This window comes from Brassica napus, chromosome C9 (assembly GCF_020379485.1).
Source record: "Brassica napus cultivar Da-Ae chromosome C9, Da-Ae, whole genome shotgun sequence".
Taxonomy (NCBI): Eukaryota; Viridiplantae; Streptophyta; class Magnoliopsida; order Brassicales; family Brassicaceae; genus Brassica; species Brassica napus.
Genome location: NC_063452.1, coordinates 41,872,853 through 41,895,602, shown reverse-complemented (window position 1 = coordinate 41,895,602; position 22,750 = coordinate 41,872,853). Strand labels below are relative to the sequence as shown.

General features: G+C 29.3%; 1 long non-coding RNA gene across 1 annotated transcript; it reads left to right on the top strand.

Moving 5' to 3' along the window:
• The first annotated feature begins 13,040 nt into the window (after window positions 1-13,040).
• Window positions 13,041-13,899, top strand: LOC125592959. Its single transcript, XR_007328782.1, has 2 exons — window positions 13,041-13,331; window positions 13,435-13,899. It is a non-coding gene; the product is annotated as an uncharacterized LOC125592959 (long non-coding RNA).
• The last annotated feature ends 8,851 nt before the right edge of the window (window positions 13,900-22,750 follow it).

Below are 22,750 nucleotides of genomic sequence, written 5' to 3'. Positions count from 1 at the left end.
GAATAATGATAAAAGAGGCAAGTTAACGTGAATGAAAAGCAATTCCTAGAGAAAATGACATTATTCACCCAAACTACTATGGACTTTTTGCAAAATTGACCTACAACTTAAAGTCAAACACAAAACTAACTTTTTTTTTTTTTTTGAAAATTGGTTTTGCCCTATTCACCCCACAAGTTCATATAATTTACGAAAATGCCATCAATTTTTTTTTTTTTTCGAAAATGACATCTTTACTCTCTCACCCTCATCATCTTCAAGTAATTACAAGATTGCCATTGTCATCAATACCACAACCACCATGAACAACCAATTTGAAGCTCTTAATGCACCCAAAATCAATTTACCCTTCTTCTTTTTCCATTCTTGTGAACTAAACACAACATATCTCTCACTTTCTCTCCACAATGAGCTAAAAAACCCCAAGATTTTGATTCTAAATTTTTTATGGTTCATAGAGTCATAGAAGCTAACGATTCTGGGTGGGTGACTTTCGTTTGTGATTCTGTGTGCTTGGAGAAGTCTTATGTATGCTAAGGAACTTATCTCACCAATTTAAGGTATGATATCGAGTTTTTTTCCAGATCTGTTCGTCAGACGACTTACTTGGGAAGTCGTCTGGCTGTAGACGACTTACCTGGAAGTCGTCTGGCTGTAGACGACTTACCTGTAACCTGGTAAGTCGTCTGGTCAACGCAAAGGTTATTTTTGCAATTGACTTTGAAATCTGTAACCTGAGACGACTGAAAGTTAAGTCGTCTACTATTGTTTGGTTTCAAAAAAATTTCCAAAGAACCTAGACGACTTACATTTCAGTCGTCATAGGTTAGTTTTGCATTTGACTGGATAATTACAGAAGTTTGACTTCCCCAGACGACTTACAATTCAGTCGTCTGTCGAAAATTAAAATAATAATATTTTTTTAAAAGTAAACGACTTACAATTAAGTAGTCATAGACTAGTTTTGCAATTGAAAAAAAAACTTCAAGATTTAATTATACACAGACGACTTATAATTCAGTCGTCCACCAGACGACTTACTTGTAAGTCGTCGAGGATTTTTTTCCGAGATTCTGGTCAAACCTCGTAAATCCTGGACGACTTACATTTCAGTCGTCTCGTGGACGACTGAATTATAAGTCGTCTGTATATAATTAAATCTTGAAGTTTTTTTTTTCAATTGCAAAACTAACCTATGACGACTTAACTGTAAGTCGTCTACTTTTAAAAAAATATTATTATTTTAATTTTTACTAGACGACTGAAATGTAAGTCGTCCAGAAAAGTCAAACTTCTGAAATAATCCAGTCAAATGCAAAACTAACCTATGACGACTGAAATGTAAGTCGTCTAGCTTTTTTGGAGGTTTTTTTAACCAAACAATAGTAGACGACTTATTTTTCAGTCGTCCGAAATAACAGATTTCAAAGTCAATTGCAAAAATAACCTCTGCGTTGACCAGACGACGTATAGTTTAGTCGTCTGGACAACTTAGATTGAAGTCGTCCGCGTCTTCTCCACTAGTTTTTAAGTCTTCTACGTTAGTTTTTGAATAACTTGTATTTTTAAGAGTGATAAGTAACTTCAAGATATGTAAAACTCATATTTACAAAATATGTTCTCTCCCTTAGTTTTACTAAATTTGACTAAGTTTTTCAATGCAAACTTATAAAAAAATATGATATGCTTTGACTGGTTACTATTGTTTGTTTCCATCTCTTAAGTATTATTGTTATAGACAATAATGATGACTATTGTTATGAGTTGGAAGAAGGGTTAAATGCTTCTTAAAATATTGTATCAATATGAAGCTACCAACATTCTTGTTTATTAAGATGAGAAAAGGCCATTGGAGTTTATTATTGCATATGAGAGATCCAAAGATAAGAAAAAGGCTACTGAAGTCTATTATTTCATTGATTTGTAAATGTGTAAACACATTGTTAGCACATTTAATACATCTTGGAAAACATTATTACTGATTTTACAAAAAATTTACAACTAAAAGAGTAGACATGCAATTCACAAAACAGACCACAAACAAAACTATTATAGATCATTCCTCTACAAAGACAAGCTTGGATTCCACTTGAGTAGACAAGACCAGACGACTTTTAAGAAGTCCAGACGACTTCTAAGAAGTCCAGACGACTTCCAAGAAGTTCAGACGACTTTCTCTGAAGACTTTTAGGAAGTTCAGACGACTTCCAGACGACTTTACAGGAAGTCTAGACGACTTTTAGGAAGTCCAGACGACTTTCAGACGACTTCCAGACGACTTCCAGACAACTAACAAGTAAGTCGTCCCAGAAGTCTTCCAGATCTGAAAAACCTGCATATTAAATCCAGATCTGAAAAATCTGCATAAAAACCTGCATATTAAATCCAGATCTGAAAAATCTGCATATTCAAAAACGTTCAAATGGCTTAAAAACAGAAAAAATGAGTGGAAGATTATATAAATCTACCTTTACAGAACACACAAAAATACACATCTAAAAATAATAGATCTACCTTTAAATTAGTGGAAGATGAGTACCATCTAATTAAAAACCTGCAAAAAAGATAGATTAGTAAGAAAGACATGAGACAAAACTGAAAAATTCATATAAAGTTTGGTGTTTTCAAGTCAAAGAGATTAGAGTGGGTTTGGAGAGTTTTAGTTTGGGAAAAAAGTAAGAACTTTATACAACAAGAAGTTACCAAATGAAGAAAAAGCAGACATAAGAACTTACCAAAACGCTCAGAAAAATCCAGACGACTTCCTGGAAGTCCAGACGACTTCCTGGAAGTCCAGACGACTTTGTCAGAAGACTTCCAAGAAGTCCAGACGACTTCCAGACGACTAACAAGTAAGTCGTCTCAGAAGTCTTCCAGATCTGAAAAACCTGCATATCAAATCCAGATCTGAAAAACCTGCATATCCAAAAACGTTCAAATGACTTAAAAATAGAGAAAATGAGTGGAAGATTAGATAAATCTACATTTATAGAACACACAAAAATACATATCTAAAATTAATAGATCCACCTTTAAATTAGTGGAAGATGAGTACCATTTGATTAAAAACCTGCAAAAGATATAGATTAGTAAGAAATACATGAGACAAAACTGAAAAATTCATATAAAGTTTGGTGTTTTCAAGTCAAAGAGATTAGAGAGAGGTTGGAGAGTTTTAGAATGATGAGCATTACATTTTTGTTGCAGCCATTTGAGAGTAGGAGAGAGAATGTGTAAATTTTTCTTTATATAGGGAGACAAAAAATCCAATTAGGTTAAATATTTTTGACTCAGACGACTTACATTTCAGTCGTGTGTTGAAGAAATTAAAACAGACGACTTACATGTAAGTCGTCCAGAAGAGTTTAATATTTTTAGTGGGAAATTAAATATTTTTAGCGGGAAACTAAAATAGAAGACTTTCCAGACGACTTACAAGTTTAAATTATTTAAGCGGGAAAATATTTTTTTAAAAAAATTTAGGCGGGAATATTTGGACGACTAACATGTAAGTCGTCTGTTTTAATTTCTTCACCAGACGACTGAAATGTAAGTCGTCCGAGTAAAATGATCCGGTTAGGTTAAAACGTTCATTGGTAAAATTAAAGGTTCGGTACGATGTGGACGACTGAAATATACGTCGCCCGGGTAAATTATTCAACAGACGACTAAAATATAAGTCGTCCACACCCTAAACACAACCCCTAAACTTAATTATCTAATTAAACACTTCATAAAACCAAATCAAACTTGAAAAGTGTTTACTACACACAGAAATAAACACATATAGGTGAAAACTAATTTTTGAAAAAAAAAATTTAGTTTTCCAAAATCTAACCCTAATAATACACACAATACTACAACATATGTTTGCCAAACTCCTAAACCAAAGTATTTCATGATTCACTACTTCCACTCATCTATCTTCAAAACAAATCAATTTTATCATATCTTAATTTATATCACTTAAAACTGTTTATAATTACTTGATTTTTATTTTTCACGCATCAAAATATTTTTTTACAAGATTTATAAATTATTTTTAAAATAAACTGGTACCAGACGACTTACACTTCAGTCGTCCAGACAACTTCCACCATCTCAGACGATTTACTGGGGCTATATTCGTAAAAATGGCTTCTGTTTTTTTGTTTGGTCACAAGGGGTTGAGCTGTAATTTCACTAGGCTTTTAGGTTAGTTTTGCATTTGATTCAAGTTTGGGTATAGGTTTGGGATTAAAATCAAGTTGTGGGTTAGTTTTGGCAAAAACCCCATCGAAAGCATGTGCAGCGCGTTCCTCTGGTCGGGAACACCTACACAAACTCACAAGGCTAAAGTCAGCTGGGAGGATCTCTGTTTTCCTAAGGATGAGGGTGGTCTGGGTGTACGAAAGTTCAAAGACACGGCTAGAGCCTTCGCTCTTAAACTCATCTGGAGACTATTCACAAAGCCGACGTCTCTATGGGTAAGTTGGGTCACACACTACTTGCTCAGGTATAATTCCTTTTGGGATGTGAGAGGAGAACAAAATGGATCTTGGATATGGAGGAAGCTCCTGAAACTTAGAGATTTGGCATATGCGTTCACTAGAGTTCATATCAGGGATGGCAGAAATACTTCCTTCTGGTTTGACAATTGGCTTGGAATTGGGAAATTGATAAATATTACAGGTACGGTGGGTACGACTTATCTGGGTATATCACGCCATGCCAAAGTTAGTGATGCTACGAGGGGCAATACGTGGAACATTCGCGGCCGTGGAAGTCGGAGGTACGGAAACATATACGGCCAGATCTTAGTTGCGGATCCTCCCTCGTCGGGTACAGGTCGCGATAGAGTACAATGGAAGCATGGGGAGGATGATTACAGGACAACCTTTTCGGCAGCAAGGACTTGAGATCAACTACGAGAAAGGAGAAGTAATGTGGATTGGTGTAAAGTGGTATGGTTCGCACAGGGGGTGCCTAGATTCTCATTCATAACATGGCTGTCAATAAGGAACAGGTTATCAACGAGAGATCGTATGCGAACATGGGGCATTGCGCAGGTTTGCAGCTTTTGTGGAGAGAGAAATGAAACAAGAGATCACTTGTTCTTTGCCTGCCCATATTCTTACACGATTTGGGAATCTCTGGCAAGACCACTTGTCGGACGGAACATCAACCCAGATTGGGAATGGACAGTCAATCGGTTACGTACTATGGGAGGGAAAACACTGGACTCAATACTCGCAAGGATGCTATTCCAAACAACCGTGTACTACGTTTGGAAGGAAAGAAATTCAAGGCGTCACCAGCAACGAGAGATACAGGGGGATCAACTAAGAAGATTCATAGACAAGGCGGTTCGTAATCGCATTTGCTCTCTGCGATACACTCATGGCCACAAATTGGAAGGGTTACTAAGGAGATGGTTTACAGTTACTCTTTAGAATTCGATTAGTTTCAAGTTTGCACCTAAGACATTAAACTACTTCTAATCGTTTGTAAAAATTCCAATGTTTGATCAATAAATTTCAAATTTCATCAAAAAAAAAAAAAAACCCCAACTACTATTTAGTCATTTGTACCTAAGAGTGATGTAGATTTTTCTGTAACAACAAAGAAAAATAACTCTTAATGAATGATGACCGCAAATCTGCTGATTTTGAGTTATCTCATGAAATATGGAGGGAACCATGTCCTACCCCATATATTTATTGGCAAGAAGCCACATGAACTTTGGAAAGATAGTATACATTTGTATAAATACTTTAAAATGTGGGGGTGCATAGCAAAAAGCGTAATATCATTTTTTTATTTTTAAAAACCCACAATTTTGGTGCTTATTGATCTCTGGTTTATAAATCAAACAAATCGGATATGCTAATATAATCATGAAATAAATGTATATGCCTTTCTTCTAAAATGAGTATGTACAATGATATAAATCTAAAAGAAACGCATAAACAAAAAGAAGCAATCACATTTGGAATTAAGCCTAGACGCATCAAACTGGCTCGTAAGGAACAATTCTATTGTGAAGACTTCTTAACTGTTTTCTTCTTTAGAACGAACCAAGAAATTTCACAAATGAGGCATCTTCATGGAAGGAAACCATCAATAGTAAAATATAATCTATTATGAAAAATCATACATGGTATATGCTATATTTACTAAACGAGTGTAAAGCATTGGGTTGTAAATATATGTTCAAAACAATATTTTAAAAATTGGTGGCTGGATCACATGTAAAAGGTTAGGCTTGTGATTCAAAATTTTCTGGTAAAAACTTTGTTTGAATTTCTTGACTCCACGAACAACTATAATACTAATGTTTGGAACATTACAACATTACGAAACATAAAAATCCTAGTGATGGATGTGAAATGTTATATGGATTTAATCTAAGTCCAAAATGACATGAATATTTGGTAATATCATATTTTCAAATACATATACTTTAAAAGTATTCTACACGGTTATATTTTGATATTTAAATCTCACCATAAAAATTTGCTTAAACAAACTAAAAAAGTTTTAGTGGAAAGTTTCACAATTATGGCATGAGTTTGCAAAATATGATTTTAGTACCTTTTCGAGAACGCGCTAGGCGCTAGTCGGGCGGTCGGGTTGGGCCTAGCGCCTAAAGAGAAAATCGGGAATTAATCAGAAATTATGCGTGGCGGAGTTTTTAGATTGTTTACCATGTTACAAGGCATGTTAATCTTTAATTGTGTATAACATTAATACATTTTCATATTTAAGATTGTATAAAACACACAAATAGAATATATAAACTTAATATAATGTAATTTTCATCAAAATTATGAATATAAATGATATTTATAAAATTTTAGATCAAATAAATAAAAATAAATTATTAAAAACAAAAAAATAAAAAATAAATCGGGGCGGAAGAAAATTGGATATCCGATTTTTTAAACCAATTTGGCATAAATCGGGGCGGAAGAGTGACGCGTAGCGCCCAGGCGGCCGATTTTTAGAACATGGAGTAATATAGATTACATTATATCTGGTAGGAATCATTTGTCTCAAGCTCATATGCTAAAAATGATATTTGTGAGATTCAAAATACATTATAGCGCAACTAAAAGTCTATAACACTTCACAATGTTGTGTAAGAGTCAGTCTGGTGGACAATGTACATATACTAAGTCACCAAATGAGTAATCCAGGTTGTAAACATTGTTAAATTATAACTTAAGAGTTGAGCTTCATGTGATATCCTAAAAGTTATAGTTACATCATGGTAAAGACCCATTATTCTTGAAAGGATATAGTTATGTTAATTGGTTATCTGATTCTAGAAACTAAAAGTCCACAGGCAGATTTGTCTTTATGCTTGAAAGTGACAACATATCATTACAATTTTCTAAAATAACTCTGTGAAACAGATTAATTTTGAAACATATGTTCATAGCTTTAGGAACTAAATGTTTTAAAACTTGGTGAAAAATTTCATGGTGTGATAAATATTTCTAGTGGTAGAACACTAAATCTTATGTATAGTGGTTATTAGTATCTTCTAAGAATAATCTCAATCGATTATATCTAGTTGGACAACCTATAATGATTGGATTAATAAAGGTGTGTCACGAGATCAAATAAAAATATGATCAAGAGGAATGGGTGTAAAGCCTATGATTCAAGAAGAAGTTTGGTTGTCTACCTAAATGATTGGAAATCCCAAAAAATAGGTTCAAGGAAGTCAAACTTAATCCATCAAAAGCAATGTAAGACTCCGGTTTCTACCCAGTTCCTAGGATGATTATACAGTGCTACTTGTATGTTGTTAAGGATAAGCATTAGCTTTTAATGATTTCATAGCTTTTAAAACGGATATTGCTCAATACTTTTCATGGTCAATCACCTAATGAGTGTGAAATGGAGCTGTTTCTAGGAAAATGAATGGAAGGCTATATTTTTTAAGTTCACTCATGAAAACAATGAATAGTTCATGGCCATAATGAACACAACAGAGAATCTATTTCTGTAAAAGAATGAAATTGTGAGATAGATATTATCTCGGTTTACACCAAAGTTCTGGCGGGGTGGGGGGGGGGTGGGGGTTGAAGATATCATCTCACCTTCTGGTCGAGTAAACACGATATCTATTACCAATGACTAGTTCAAAGCTGAAACATGCTACCAACTTATTTGTAGTGGATTTTTTTCGCTTGTACTCTCAAAAGTCTTTTTATCGAGTCTTTATTTGCTTAGAATCATTACTATTCGTGTGGTGGATTGTTGAAACTCAATTTTAATACATATGTTAAAATTGAAGTTTGTTTGAATAAGAAATGTTTGTCTTAAGATTGTTGCTTTAATATCACATAATGGGCAGTGTGGAGAAGTCTAACAAGGTTGATAACCTTACACAATTATAAAGAAATGTGAATTTATACTAAACCAAGCGCGCACACCAACCGAGTCAATGTAAACTCAGACTTGAGTTCGGTTTAGATAATGGTCCGGGTACATGGATCATGATCCAACAACCTATATTTTTATATCAAAGTTTTATTTTATGTAACTGATCACTACGTAAACAAAAAATTTGATTATGAAAATAAACAAATCTCTTAGAGAAAAAAATTGGTCAAAATCATTAATTCTTGTTAACAATTAGTCTTGGTCACCAAGCTAAAAAGTCTCTTTAATTTTTGATTAATTTTGTGGCTAATGTCAAAAATTAATGCAGTATTTATCTCCACTAAGACCCAAAACGTTTTGGCATTTTTTCTAAGCTATATAATGCTCCCTCTAATTCCACTAACAAGTACATGAACAACAAATCTCTTCCACTTCTCCTCTTTATTTTTTATTTGTCAAAGAGAGTACACAGAGAAAAAGGTTTGCTAGACTTCTCATTCAAGTGATGAGAATAGAAGAAATATGTTGTTTTATCCTGGGACTCTAATTGTCATACAACCGTCACACTACAGGCGATTTTTGAGTTAAGGAAAGAGATTTTTAAGTCTTGACTCTGCAAAATCTCATTGTCTATTTTGTTTGATTCAAGGTATTTATATATATATATATATATATATATTTATATATATATATATATATATGTTCAATGCTATTTAAAATCTTACAATAATTCAGATTGTGTCTCTTTATAAATTAAGGTCCTATATGCTTCTCCTTCCTCTCTTCCACCGGGTTTTTCGACACTGCTGCTGCTTTGAGAAAATCTCTTGCTTCTTCTTCATCATCTTTGAGTTTCTGAGCATTTGCACGGGTTTCATAGTACTCTATAATCCATGTTTTTAACATTCTCATTTAGTGATTCAACTGTTGAATATTTTATTAAACACTTCCCTTTTAACTAGTTTAATAAAACGTGATATAAGATTATTCGAGACAAAAAAAGATGAAGTAGAGAGTTACAATGATAACTTTTTTGCTAAGCTCTCAAGTGAAGAGAAAATGCAAAAAAAAAAAAAAAATCATCTCTCGGATCCATAAGAATATGCAAGATAAGGAGAAGAAGTGACAAACAATTGATTTTTGTAGGATATTAGGAAGATGAAAAATTGCACTCATACTATTATTCATGCTAGCGAAGATATGAGTCAGACTTCCAGAAAAATGGAGTCAAAGAAGAATGTGAAAGATCTCGAGAAAACACTACCGGTGAGAAAAGACCCGGTTGAGGAGAAAAATGAGAAACATACACAGATTAAAGAATACGATGAAATACGTGAAATGATCAGAAACTAAAAGAAGATGATGAAGCCAACAAGTTTTATGAAAAAGAAGCAAGATTTTATGATTGCGTCAATAGCGAGGAAAGGAGTCAATCTACCTAAGAGAAGTCGGAGAAGGAAGTGACGAAATTGAGTTAGAGAAGATGCCAACGACGAAGAAAGGTCGAGTGGAGGAGTGGAAGGAAAAACATACATAGAGTAAAAAGTATGAAGACCTTGCAAATACTCAAAAACTAAAAAAAAGTTAACATGTTTTATGATGAAGAAACAAAGAAGTTTTAAGAAGAAGAAGCAATAAATTTCCTCATTACAGCACTTGTGTTGTTAGGTTTGAAGAAGCATGGTATTTAAGCATATGTTTAGTGGGTTATCTTTGTTAGTGTTCTCTGTTTTATTTTTATTTTTGTTAAGAATTTACTTTAGATTGTGTTTTAAGTATCATTTATATAGCTGTCAATGTTAAAAATGTTGATGAATTATCAGTTTGGTTTTTAATTAATTAGAGGATTTTTTATTTGAAGTATTTTATCTGTTTATTGTCATGGTTTAACCTAAAATCACTAATTGTTCTATTTTAAATTTAGTAATTTTTTAACCTTTTAGGTAAAATGAAACCTCACCTTTTATGGGTTCCACCTTTAGATCCATTTTTAAAAAATATTGGTGACCCATAATTTAAATACAATAGTTTAAAATTTTAATATCAGTATAATATTACGAACTTGAAATATTAAAATTAGTTACATTAATTATGAATTCAAAAAAATTGCAAGTTGTTTATTTTTAGTGGCTTAAGAGATCATAGGGCCTTAGCATTTTGTTAAGATAATGAGTAAAAAGAAAATTTGAAAGGAATGATGGAAACAAAATTTTAATTTTATTTTAAACTATTGAGATTTTGGATTGCATTTTTTCTCTTTTGTTTATTTTTTCTCTTTTAATGATCAGATATTTGAAATTGTTTGAATTTTTTTTAAAAGAAAAAATTGAGGCTTTCGAATTTTGTGACCCATTCTCGCTAACTGAGATCATTATTGTATTAAATAGAAAAACATATTTCACTTTGTTTAGCTAATTCTAAACAGAAAATTTCTAGACAGTGCAAATATAGTACATATATTGAGAGAGTAATAAAACTAAATTATAATAAATTACATTTGATTTATACAAAAATTAACCTTTTAATTTTCCTTGACTAAAGATTAGGAGTGCTCAATCCACTTAAACCAAACAAAGTTGATCTTACCCAAACCAAACCAAAATTTCTAGAGAGTTTGAGTTATTTTAGTTATACAGTATACACTTTATTTATATTATTAAAAAAAAAAATTTGCAGTATACAAAGATGGTTAGACGAGATCAAACAAATTAAGCAAAAACAAAATCTGACTAAATTATAATGATGTATAATGTATATTTTAAGTAACAATATAAATATAAACAATAATATACGTACCATATTCCATCAATGTACTAGTAATATTTTAAATGGTATGGGTAAGATTCTACTATTTGGAAGCAGGTGTATGAGAACCTTATTGATTAGACACTACTCACGGGGTGTATTCAATTAAGAATTTGAAACTATTTGTATTAAAATGACATATTTATTATTATTCAAACATGATTTTTTTTTTTTTAAAAAATTCAGTATTATTGAATTTGTTATTTCATAACATTCTGAAATTTACTATTATTGAACAAAATTTAAGTAGAAGATTTTAGAATGTTTTAATTGTTTTTAGAGTGCTTAAGTTGAGTTTTTTAGTTATAAAAATAAAAATTCAAATCTCATTATTCTAAAAGAAATTTTAGAGTTATTTAATAAAAATCATCCCAAATTCTCAGATTCATTTAAAATCATCTAAAAACTTACTAAATATCAAATCACTTAAAATAGCAGATTCAATACACACCACCCTTAATCTTTTTGTTTTGTCATAGCTGCTCGCCGTCCATCACGTGATGTTTGTCCATGTGTTAGGGAAAGTAAAATCTGTAGGATCTTTTGACCAAAAAAAAGTTGGTAGGATCTTTAGAGTGTTTATTTAAAGGCTTTCATTTTGATAAAGAGGGGACATAGATCTCTTTTACTAAAATAGAAACACTGGATTGGACCCAATCTTTTTTGTAAGTTTTAAATTAAATACACCATCAAACTATGTAGTTAATTCCACTCATCTATCTTAATATTCACTCCTTTATTAATACTACTCAATCTCCTTCCCGATTACATTCCTTAATTACTCGATTCTATTAAAATAGCGATTTTATTAACATGACATTAAGATGCCCAAAACAATTAATTTCGCCTCCCTTATCAATCGTATCAATCATATTAAACCTCCTTCCGGTTTCATCAAATGAATCCTATTAAAAGTCCTATACGTTTTCATTCGATAGAACTAATTAATACACCAAACCTATCTCTTTTTATTTGAGTGGCCATCTAAAATAAACAAACCATGCATCTTGGTTTAAATAGCAGAGATTTTAGAAAAATGAATATAATTACTTTAGTATGAATAATTTTAAAAGTATGAATATAATTACTGTAGAATAATTACTTTAAAAGTATTAAAATAATTACTTGTTACGAATAAATTTATAATCTTTTGAAACAAACAATATTTAAAAGAGAAATTTAGGATCATACCCATAGTAGAAACAAAATGAAGTTTATACACATAACATGGGATGTACTATGATATGTTACATTACGGGTGGGCGTTCGGGTACATATTCAGGGTTCGGTTCGGGTCTATTCGGGTTTCGGATTTTCGGGGTCAAAATTTTCAGTCCCATTCGGGTATTTCTAAATTTCGGTTCGGATGTTTATGGGTTCGGTTCGGGTTCGAATAACCCATTTAAATTATTTTTAAAATTTAAAAATTCATTATATATATTAAATTACTCAAAATCTATAAACAAAATATTATATTACATATACATTTGAATAACATATGTCAAAATACCAAAATTTAACATATAAATTGGTTTGGTTTGAATATTTGGATAGAGAATAAATAAATATTTTTAGTATTTTTAGTATTTTGAGTATATTTTAACTATTTTAGACATTTACTTTTGATTATTTGTATATAATTTCAAGTATTTTGGATAAGTTAAAATTATCAAATATATTTTGGATGTTTTTAATATACATTAAATTTTAAAAATAAATAATTTATAAGTTTATAAATCTATTTCGGATACATTCGGGTACCCGAAATATTTTGGTTCGGATCGTGTTCGGTTTCGGTTCTTTAAATACCAAAATTTTAGATCCGTTCGGATATTTAATCAATTTTGGTTAAGGTTCGGTACTACTTTTTTGGATCGGGTTTAGTTCGGTTCTTCGGATCCGGTTTTTTTTCCCGGCCCTATTACATATTATGTAGATTTTGGACAAATAAGTCTTTCCCTGTGCGTGAGAAGGTGCAACCTGTCGGACTTTTTTTTTCTTTTTTTTTTGCTTCAACCTTATCTTTTCATGTATTTCATGGAAACTGAGAAGTCATTTTCACTTCTCTCCTTTGCATACGACAACGATTCAAGTTTTGGAGCGACCATTGTGCGTCTCCAAATCTCATAGCCAAAAAAGAACGAATCTAGGTAAATCGTGTTTGATTTAAAAGATACGAGGTCATATTATCACTTCGGAGCAATTCAGACTCGTTTTTTGGCAACTAAATCAGAACCGCCGTTTCGTTTGCAGATCTGATTGGAAGGGGTAACTGGCGGAACTACAAAAGAAGGTATTTTGACACCATTATTTTTGCTTTAAACTTTATTTATGATTTTAATGTTTGGTTCATGTAAAACGAGCCCCGCCGAAGTTTCTGACGGTACAACTTCTATAGCTAACATAAGTTTCTAGGTTCGTGGGTTGAGGCAAAACTTGATGGATGAAGAAAAACATGGGACTATATTGTATGATGCATGTAAATAGTATATACAACCGTACGTATTTTTTTTAGTTCATGCATGATTTTAATGTTTGGTTCATGTAAAACGAGTCCTTTGATCTATATACCTTTGGACTTACTGAAAGAATATTCTCAGATATCCTGTTTAGTTTGTAAATCTCCTGTAATATAGGAAGATCATACTCTCCTCTAACAAACTCGATTATATATGTAACTCTCACAACGATGAATAAATCAAGCAAGTCTTTAGACTACTTTCATGGTATCATAGCACAGCTCTTTCTGATCATCATTTTTGCTTCCATAATTTTTTTTTTTTTTTTTCTTTCTCGTTATCTTTCAACTGTCTCTTCTCTAATCTGTCAAAATGGCGAATGAAGAGAGGGCTTTTGGAGTGACGAACATTAAAACTCACATACCCCTGGTGCTCGATCTAGACTTTTTCAACTATGATGCTTGGAGGGAACTCCTTTTCACACATTGTCTCACCTTTGATGTGCTGGGTCATCTCGATGGTACATCTCAACCAACCGATGACGACGACTTGGTGTGGAGGAAACGCGACGGCCTAGTCAAGATGTGGATCTATGGTACTCTGGCGAAACCACTCTTCAAAACATCCTTCAAAACCGGTGGTACTGCCAGAGACATATGGCTACGGATTGAAAATCAGTTCCGCAACAACAAAGAATCTAGAGCCATTCAACTTGACAACGACCTACGCACAAAGGAAATTGGTGATCAGTACTTTCACTTACATGCTTGTCAATGTATGTGTCTGCGTTTTGGGCGTCTGTTTTACAACCCAAGTTGTTGGGTCTGTGTGGGAGGAGGGGGGATAAACTGATGTATGATGTAACTGATTGTATAGACCACTCCCTCCGTTTCAGAAAGGTGTATGTTTTAGGTTTTTCATACTTATTAAGAAAACATATCAGATTTTAGTTACCAATGCATTATTTTCCGTTATCAACTATTTCCCCCAACTTTTGACCAATAAAATTTTAATAAACACAATTATGTTTTTCGAAGTTTACAATTTGCAATTACTTTATGCATTGAAAACGTAAAACACGTATCTTTTTGAAACAATTTTTTTTTAAATATGGATCTTTTTGGAACGGAGAAAGTATTTAATAAACATATATAATATAGAGAGGGGGGGGGGATAAACTGATTAACATATATGATTTACATTTCACAGGGTTATCTTGTGTGGAAAGGCTTGTGTTACTGGATTTAGTGCCAAACAGAGCCTGAATCAGTGGGCCTTACTCACAGATGAGTCACTTGTAGTTGCAGCGAAGACATATGCAGTTGCAGCCTTCTCAAACTTCAACCCCGACCAACTTCCATAGTGATCTGTTGGATGGAACCCTTATGATGTTCTTCCTCTACTCATATGCAACTTATAAGTTATCGGTTTTATTAAGCTTTGTGACCAATATGGTATATAATTAAACTTTAGTGATATTGACATACATATATATAGTATATTTTAATATAAAAAATTATTATTGACACTTCCTACTCATATGAATATTATTAACATTTGTATATTTACTGTAACAAAAATTTAAACTGTTAATGACAAATAAATTAATTTGAGATTTATCAATAAAAATTCAGAATTACAATAATAAGTTCTCAATAATTTTTCAATGCAAATTTTGAAATTAACATATTTATATATTTTATGTAGTATATAATTTAATTTTAATTATATTAAATATATATATGATATGAATATCTACTAATGAGATTTCATATTCATACGAATTATGTTCATTATTTGTATCTTGTTTGAACAAAAAATGTTAAGCCTTTGATCACAAAATTTTCAATGTGAGACTTTTTCCATTTTTAATGATTTATAGTCATTTAAAAAAATTCAAATATAAAATATAAGAAAAAATCTAAATTTTTTATTATATGCTTAATGTGATTGTTTAATTTCTTTTAATAATATAAAATTAGAAAAAAAGAGGATACAAAAATTGTTATCAAATATGTATTATTCATAATAATTAATTGTTATATATATATGTTAATTAATGTAAACCTAATAATATTAATTAAACTCACTCATTTACTCTATATATATATTCTAAAATATTTAAAATGAATGCAAAATAGTCAAATATATAATTTTAAAAAATTCTCATCATTTTCCAATGATAATGTGATATCATAGATAAGTTATCACTTTTCGAAATGATTAAAATATTTTTATATTTTAAAGCATAAAAATTATACGGTAAGTCGTTTAAAATTATATTAATAAAGAAATGTTATTTAATTCATCTATTAATATAAACAAATGAATTAAAATTATTATATGGTAAGTCACTTAAAATTATATTATATGGCATTTCATTTAAATTTATTACATAGTAAGTCATTTAAAATTAAATTAATCAAAGTATTTTTCACATGCTTTTCCTAGAGTTAATACTCTATTAATATAATTCATATAACTTTGATTATAATAAATTAGCATGCTTGTTTTGAATAGTAAAAAAATAAAGGGGACATAAATAAAAAACAGGAGGGAATGATAAAATATGTTTGTTGTGTTCTTGGTTATTGTATATTCTTATGTATTTAATTTTATTAATTTGTCGAGATGCATGTATTTTTTTTGTGCTACTATAAATGTGGACTAATTATTTTTATATGTGTTTTAAAACATGGTGATAAATTGAGTAAGAAAGATCAATAAAAATGACATGTTCTACAATTGTTACAATCAAAGATAGAAAATAAAATGAAATTGCAAGTAGGATAAATTATTTTAAAATAATGAGATGTATATTTTGCGATATAATAAACTTTTAAAATGGACAATAATAAAATTTTAACAAATTTTATTCAAATAAAAATATTTTATTTTGATATAATATTGGATCTCACATTAACAATAAGTATATATGGCTAAAATAACAACATTTCGTTATTTATTTTTTATTTTTTAAAGAATTTCTTATTAATTAATCAGATTTAATTAAATAGGTATGTTTTAAAGGAAGAAATGGTTTGTTTAACCCATTTAAGTTTGATGTTAGACACTAAATAAAAAAATGAGTGAGAAACTGTGATTTGTGATTTGACAAAATTATGAAAGAAATTATTTAGACTACCATTTTCCTAATACATTTTTTCATGTTTACATTAACCAAATTTATCTTTGCTTTTAAAGAGATAAATCAAATTATATATTAATTGAGAAATCATTAAAGTAATTTTTTTTTTATGTATTGTTAATAGGTTAAGTTTTAAAAATAGTTATAATTTGATTGGTTGTTGACGTTTATTAGTTATTTATTTTAATCCGATCTAAAAATAAAATGTAACTATAGAACTAATTAATATAAATTACCAAATAACACAAGTAATACTACAAATAACAATTTATGGTAACTAATTGTAGAATTGGAAAAATAATATATGCTAGGTTAAGACCCGCGTCTTGCGCAGGGTAAACATTTGATATATATATAATTTTTATGTATTATATGTTTTTTACATATTATGAAATAATAAATATATATTAAATAATTAAAAACTGTAACTATTACATATATAATTAAATTGATGCAAACACATACATAAATTTCATTAATCCAAACAATCACTTTTTCTATTTTATATGGTATATATTTAAATTTAAATGATATTAACGTGTGTATATAGTGTATTTTTAATATTGATATATATTAAGTGATGATTTCTAATCATATGGTTTTTTGATCATTTCAATATTTTTATAACAAAAACATTAAATCACTGAACAAAAATTTCATTGTGGGATTAATAATTTTAGTAATTTATAATTTTTTTAGAAATTTCAATGTAAAGTTTAAAGTTTAATATTAAATTGTCAATATTTGTTCAAAGCTTTTATAAAAAATAAGCAGATTTCAAAATTAAAATATTTATGTATTTAAATGGTTTATAGTTTAATTTAAACGATATTAATATGTACATCTTTTAATCTTAATATTTATTAAATGATACTTCCTACTTATATTATTTTGTAATCATTTGTATCTTATCATAACAAAAAATTTAAATCATGAATCACAAAAAATTGAATGTGAGATTTTTAACAGTTTTAATAATATATAGTTGTTTTTAAAAGTCAAAATATAACATACGCAGAAAATTCTAAAATTTTATTATATGTTTAGTTTGGTTGTTTAATTTATTTTATTAATTTAAAATTAAACCAATATGATAGAGGATACAGTAATTTTATCAAATTAAAAAAATTATCAAATATTTCTTATTCAAAATTATTAATTTTCATATATACTTTTGTCACATTAGGCAATTCCGTTAATTTTATTTAATGTAAGAATGAAGAAAATTAATGATGAATTTATGGTTAGTTTAATAAAAAGCTTATTATATATTTAGATGGACCAACCTATTTTTCTAAGGATTGTAAGACTCATTGTGGTGATGACACATGGCTACCTCTAATGTTGTAATGCTTCTCTTTTAATATATAGGAGATGTTTTATCAATTTCTTTTTCTTTATCAATTATTTATATATAATTAAATAAAGTAGTTTAACTTTTTTTATTGAAAGAAATTTAATGGTTATATATATTCTTATATAAAAGAATTAGTTTTGTAGGTATATTATTAGAATTTTTTTTGTTTTCTAAAGTCCACACAAAAACGTTTACAAAATATCTTCATGATAAAAGCATTCGATCATTGTATTGGTCCTATACACACAAAAAAACTCTGTTTTTATTTTTTGAAAGCTATAGTATTCCCGGTTTTTTCACGTGTTAAAATAAAATATAAAGTAATTCTATAACCAATTATTTGAATTAATTATAATATTGCTTTACTGTAAGAGAAATATTTGTAATGACTAAGGTTTACGTTGTTGAACTATTTTAAATTTCACAGATCTTATAAAAATATATACTGAAATTTTTGATTATCCAACTATTTGAAATTAAAAATTAAAATTTTAAAATTTTATTTATTATTCAAAAATTATAACAATGTAAACATAATATATATTTCTTCATATAATATAATTACCCGCAAAATTGCGGACAAACACCTAGTATATATTTATATGGACCAAATTATTTTTTTAAAGATTCTAAGAATCATCGTAGTGATGACACGTGGCTACGAAAACACGAATATATGGGATACTTTAATACATATTAGCACAATTTGACCTACCCTTAAGTGTATATACGTTCTCTATAGAGTAGAATCCAGCAATTTCAAGCACTTTAAGTCCACCAGTTAATTCATGTTTTTCTTTTGAAACCCATGAAAAACTTGTGCCAAACTGTATACTATATAACATATAGTATAATATGAAACGACAACCATACATAATGATGAAACATTTACTTGTTCGTTGGAATGTTGTGATTTTACTACATTTCTTCTTCTTCTTCTTCAGACATTGTTATTCCTAGTCTTTTCTATTTTGCCATAAATCAAAACAAAACAACAACTACTAATATCCGATAGAATGAGCCACAAAAAAAAATTGGCGAGAACTCAGCTTAAATAAAAAATCAAAATATACTTGTGTTATGATAGAGATTTGACACTCAAAGTCTATGCCATAAGTTTGGTAGAAGGAAATGCGTACATGTGTGTTTGCTTCCACGGTCATCTCACGCGCACGCACCATGAAGGAGAAAACAGGAAAAGTTAGGCTCTAATTGTCCCATCCATTATACGTTATTGTAGCATGGATATATTCTTCGTTCTTTTGTCTCTTATGAATATTCAGTACATTGATCCTATTTAAAATGTACAAAAAAACTCAAAACACTATTTGATATCAAACTTTGCTTTATAATAATAAAAACAACACAATCCGCTTTTTTGAAACGCGGCTCATGATCTATTTAACTTATTAAAAATCAAAGCATTTCAAATTAGGTATAAACGTTCAGGTCTTCGGGTCGGGTTCGGGCCGGTTACTATCGGATCCGGGTGCTTCGGATCCTAGACATTTAGATCCAATAGGTACTTGTGAATTTTTGGTTCGGGTTAAGGTCGGTTCTTCTCGGGTTCAAATCAGTTCATATATATAATTAAAATACCTATAAAAATACTTTTAATTTTCAGATCTATATTGGGTCCGGCTCGGATTTGGATATCTATGATATGAAAAAGACACGAAATACCTAAACCCATCAAATTTAGTCAAAACATGTCATATATATATATATATAATTTTGCAAAATACTTTAAAATAAACTATCAATAATTAAAATTTTTTTTTTTTAAAACTTTAAATTTTATATTTAATGCTTCATATTACTTCAAAATACTACAAAAATAAAAAAAAATATTGTTAACAAAAATATATTTCAACTAAATCATAAAATAAAATATAGAAAACATAACACAAAAAATCGTAGTTTGGGATATTCATATTTTTAGTTGGGTATTAATCGGTTCTTGTCGGATCGGTTCTTTTCGGTTCTGGCTATTTTGGATAGAAGAATTTTGGATCCAATAGGTACTTATAAATTTTTGGTTCGGTTTCGGGTCAGTTCCGGTTCGGGTTTTCGGGTCCGGGTAAAACGTCCAAGCCTATTTCAAATCCTCTCAAATACTAGCCCGAATATGTTATATAAGTTTGTGTAAAAATATATTGTGTACTGGTCTCATGTCTTACCAATATATATACATACTAGGATAAGACCTATGTCTTGAACAGGGTAAATTTATATGAAAATTATATAAGAAATATTGTATGAAAAAGAAATTTATATTCTTGATCGAATTAATATTTTAACCATTAAATTTTTTTTAAAACTTTTTGTTAATTACATAATTTATTTACAGAGGAGCTGATCCCATTTTAAAAAATGTTTTAGGTCAAAAAATCACTTATCGCATAAGAACATTCTTAACGTTAAGGGGGATGAATTTCAGGTGTACTATTTGGTTACAATGACACTATGTCAGTTCAGTTTTATATCATGATTTAGAAATTTAAAAGTTAATTATGGTCGTGAGAAGTTTACGTTCACGTGTCAATCCTATGTATCTTCAATATTTTTTTCTTTTTGTGTCTCTTTTTCATTTTGGTTATTATAAATATTGATTTTGGAGTTTATTCTCATTTCGTTTGTTTGTTTTGGTCTGAGATTAAGAAAATATTTACGATTTAAAATTATTAAAGAGATACATAATTAGGTTAAGATCTGCACCTTTTGCAGAATAAATATTTTATATTTATTACTTATTTAGTGTTTTCTGCATATTTTGAAATAATAAAATAATAATTATATATACTAAATAACTAAGAAATCAGTTACTATTATGTAATAAATTAGCGTGTGCATATAAATCAAAGATCATTTTTGTTTATTCGCAATTATTTTAGGGTAAATAAATCAAAACAACCAATCTTATCTATCGTATATGATATATAATTAAATTTAAATGATATTAATATAGATATATAGTATACTTTTAATATGGATATTTATTAATTGAGGTTCCTACTTATATAATTTTATGATTATTTTCATATTTGTTTAACAAAATTTTATACCAACGATTTTTTTAATGTGAGATGTTTAGTAGTTTCAATAAATTATAATCATTTTAAAAAAACAATGAAGATTTCAAAACTAAAATATTAACTTTTCAATATATGTTTAATGCAAATATCAAAATATAAGTATGTATTTTCATATGATGTATAGTTTAATTTAAATGATATGAAATATATATATATATATATATATATATATATATATAAACATAAAAACCTATTAAAATAAAATCATTTGTTCATATGGTCTTATAATCATTATATCTTAATATAGAAAACAAAATCAAACCTTGATCACAAAAGTTTATGTGAGACTTTTAACAATTTTAGTAATTTATACTCGTTTTGAAAAATTCAAAATACAACATATACAAAAATATCTAGTTTTTTTTTATTTTATTAATGTAGTTGTGTTATTTATTTTAATAATAAAGAAATTAACAAAAATGAAAAAAAGTATACAGATTGTTATCAAATCTTTATTATTTAAAATAATTAATTGCCGTATATATTTTAATCACATTAGGTAATTCCATATGTTTTATTTAAAGAAAGAATAGATAATAAATTTTAATTTGATAAATAAATGGTCCATAATGGACATACTATATAATATAATATTCTCTAGCAATTTAATTTTGGACCAACAAAATTCTCAATTGATTAAATTCACCACGTAAAAAAATTTCATTCCAATTTTGTGACAATTTAGCATTACACATTTTAATTAGCACAAATTACAGATTATAATTTTTTTAATGTTTCTCTATTAATATATAGGGGATTGAGAATTCGTGGTACGGTGCTTCGGTATTGTTAGTGTTGAGGTTAATAACTAATCTAAAAATAAAATATAATTTGGAAAAAGTTAACCATTCAATTGAAACTTATACACGTTAATACTATACCTTATTAGGATTTAAGAATCTGCTTTGTTTGAACTCGTGTCTGGTAAATAAATATATTGCTTTCATTTAGTAAATAAGTTACACTTACTCAAAATACAATTATGTAAATATATAGCAGTTAAACTCCGGCTCGAACTCGATAAAACCCGAACCGGTCTCAAACCAAACTTCTATTTAACCCGAATTAGGCTAATTTTGATAAACCCGAAAATCGAAACTCAATTGGACAAAATCAAAACCCGATTGAGACCCGAATACTCCGGCCTAGTTTATATAAGACTGATATTTAGGTTTACGTGATACATTCATTATCATTAACTTTTACGAAAGCACAATATTAGCGTTTTCCTTAACTACCAAAAAATTTTTAGGTATAGTTCTGAAGTCATATTTAGCCTTCAATATAAATTTCCATATTTACCTAATGAAGAATTGTGTACCAAGCATAAATATCTATATCTATAAAGAAATGTTTGTCTCTCTCCCGTGAAGCCACGTCATCAAGTCGTGCGTTATGGGAGTGACACGTGTCCCATTTTATATTTGGAGCCAAAATAAATGAATGCAGTAAGGGGTAATCGAACCCAGCACCTCTAGCACTGGTAATTTCTCTTAGAACCACTAGGCTG